Source organism: Bison bison, unplaced genomic scaffold (assembly GCF_000754665.1).
Source record: "Bison bison bison isolate TAMUID 2011002044 unplaced genomic scaffold, Bison_UMD1.0 scf7180017864471, whole genome shotgun sequence".
In the NCBI taxonomy this organism is placed as follows: domain Eukaryota; kingdom Metazoa; phylum Chordata; class Mammalia; order Artiodactyla; family Bovidae; genus Bison; species Bison bison.
The window spans coordinates 24,255,279-24,258,159 of NW_011495032.1; the positions used below are offsets into that span (position 1 = coordinate 24,255,279).

The following is a 2,881-nucleotide window of genomic DNA, read 5'->3' on the forward strand; positions in this document are numbered from 1 at the left end:
CCACCTTTGGCTGCAAAGAATATAATCAATCTGATTTCGGTGTTGACCATCTGGTGATGTCCATGTGTAGAGTCTTCTCTTGTGTTGTTGGAAGAGGGTGTTTGCTATGACCACTGCGTTTTCTTGGCAAAACTCTATTAGCATTTGCCATGCTTCACTCTGTATTCTAAGGCCAAATTTGCCTGTTACTTCAGGTGTTTCTTGACTTCCTACTTTTGCATTCCAGTCCCCTATAATGAAAAGGACAACTTTTGGGGGTTTTAGTTCTAAAAGGTCTTGTAGGTCTTCATAGAACCATTCAACTTCAGCTTCTTCAGCATTACTGGTTGGGGCATAGACTTGGATTACTGTGATACTGAATAGTTTGCCTTGGAAACGAACAGAGATCATTCTGTCGTTTTTTAGATTGCATCCAAGTACTGCATTTCGGACTCTTTTGTTGACTATGATGGCTACTCCATTTCTTCTAAGGGATTCCTGCCCACAGTAGTAGATATAATGGTCATCTGAGTTAAATTCACCCATTCCAGTCCATTTTATTTCGCTGATTCCTAGAATGTCAATGTTCACTCTTGCCATCTCCTGTTTGACCACTTCCAATTTGCCTTGATTGATGGACCTGACATTCCAGGTCCCTATGCAATATTGCTGTTTATGGCATCAGACCTTGCTTCTGTCCCCAGTCATATCCACAACTGGGTATTGTTTTTGCTTTGGCTCCATCCCTTCATTCTTTCTGGAGTTATTTCTCCACTGATCTCCAGTAGCATATTGGGCACCTACTGACCTGGGGAATTTCTCTTTCAGTATCCTATCATTTTGCCTTTTCAGACTGTTCATGGGGTTCTCAAGGCAGGAATACTGAAGTGGTTTGCCATTCCCTTCTCCAGTGGACCAGGTTCTGTCAGACCTCACCACCATGACCTGCCCATCTTGGGTGGCCCCACAGGGCATGGCTTAGTTTATTTGTCTAACTGAGTTAGACAAGGCTGTGGTCCTAGTGTGATTAGATTGACTAGTTTTCTGTGATTATGGTTTCAGTGTGTCTGCCCTCTGATGCCCTCTTGCAGCACCACATTAGCAAATTAAAAGATAAAAACCATATGATTATCTCAATAGATGCAGAGAAAGCCTTTGAAAAAATTCAACAACGATTTATGATAAAAACCCTCCAGAAAGCAACATAGAAGGAACATACCTCAACATAATAAAAGCTATCTATGACAAACCCACAGCAAATTTATCCTCAATGGTGAAAAGTTGAAAACATTTCCCCTAAAGTCAGGCAAGGATGCCCACTCTCACCTCTACAATTCAAAATAATCTTGTTCGTTTTGGCCACAGTAATCAGAGCAGAAAAAGAAATAAAAGAAATTCAGATTGGAAAAGAAGTAAAACTCTCACTGTTTAGAGATGACATGATACTTTACATAGAAAACCCTAAAGACTCCACCAGAAAATTACTAGAGCTAATCAATGAATACAGTAAACTTGCAGGATATAAAATCAACACACAGAAATCCCTTGCATTCCTATAGACTAACAATGAGAAAACAGAAAGAGAAATTAAGGAAACAATTCCATTCACCACTGCAACAAAAAGAATAAAATACTTAGGAATAAATCTACCTAAAGAAACAAAAGACCTATATATAGAATACTATAAAACACTGGTGAAAGAAATCCAAGATGACACAAATAGATGGAGAAATATACCATGTTCATGGATTGGAAGAATCAATATAGTGAAAATGAGTATACTACCCAAAGCAATCTATAGCGTCAACGCAATCCCTATCAAGCTACCAACTGTATTTTTCAGAGCATCAGAACAAATAATTTCACAATTTGTATGGAATTACAAAAAACCTCGAAGCCAAAGCAATCTTGAGAAAGAAGAATGGAACTGGAGGAACCAACCTGCCTGACTTCAGGCTATGCTACAAAGCGACAGTCATCAAGACAGTATGGTACTGGCACAAAGACAGAAACATAGATCAATGCAACAAAATAGAAAGCCTGGAAATAAATCCATGCACCTATGGACACCTTATCTTTGACAAAGGAGGCAAGAATATACAATGGAGAAAAGACAATCTCTTTAACAAGTGGTGCTGGAAAACTGGTCAACCACTTGTAAAAGGATGAAACTAGAACACTTTCTAACACCATATACAAAAATAAACTCAAAATGGATTAAAGATCTAAACATAAGACCAGAAACTATAAAACTCCTAGAGGAAAACATAGGCAAAACACTCTCTGACATAAATCACAGCAGGATTCTCTATGACCCACCTCCCAGAGTAATGGAAATAAAACCAAAAATAAACAAATTACACCTAATTAAACTTAAAAGCTTTTGCACAACGAAGGGAACTATAAACAAGGTGAAAAGACACCCTTCAGAATGGGAGAAAACAATAGCAAATGAAGCAACTGACAAAGAATTAATCTCAAAAATATACAAGCAACTCCTGCAGCTGAATTCCAGAAAAATAAACGACCCAATCAAAAAATGGGCCAAAGAACTAAACAGACATTTCTCCAAAGAAGACATACAAATGGCTAACAAACACATGAAAAGATGCTCAATATCACTCATTATCAGAGAAATGGAAATCAAAACCACAATGAGGTACCATCTCACGCTGGTCAGAATGGCTGCTATCAAAAAGTCTACAAGCAATAAATGCTGGAGAGGGTGTGGAGAAAAGGAAACCCTCTTACACTGTTGGTGGGAATGCAAACTAGTACAGCCACTATGGAGAACAGTGTGGAGATTCCTTAAAAAACTGGAAATAGAACTGCCATACAACCCAGCAATCCCACTGCTGGGCATACACACCTAGGAAACCAGAATTGAAAGAGACATGTGTAC

At 38.6% G+C, this 2,881-nt stretch overlaps 1 protein-coding gene across 1 annotated transcript in view; it reads right to left on the bottom strand.

Annotated features, from left to right (window-relative positions):
* ALS2CR11 (amyotrophic lateral sclerosis 2 (juvenile) chromosome region, candidate 11) overlaps window positions 1–2,881 on the bottom strand; it is a 126,187-nt gene that overhangs the window by 19,353 nt on the left and 103,953 nt on the right. The gene's annotated exons all lie outside the window — the stretch shown is intronic.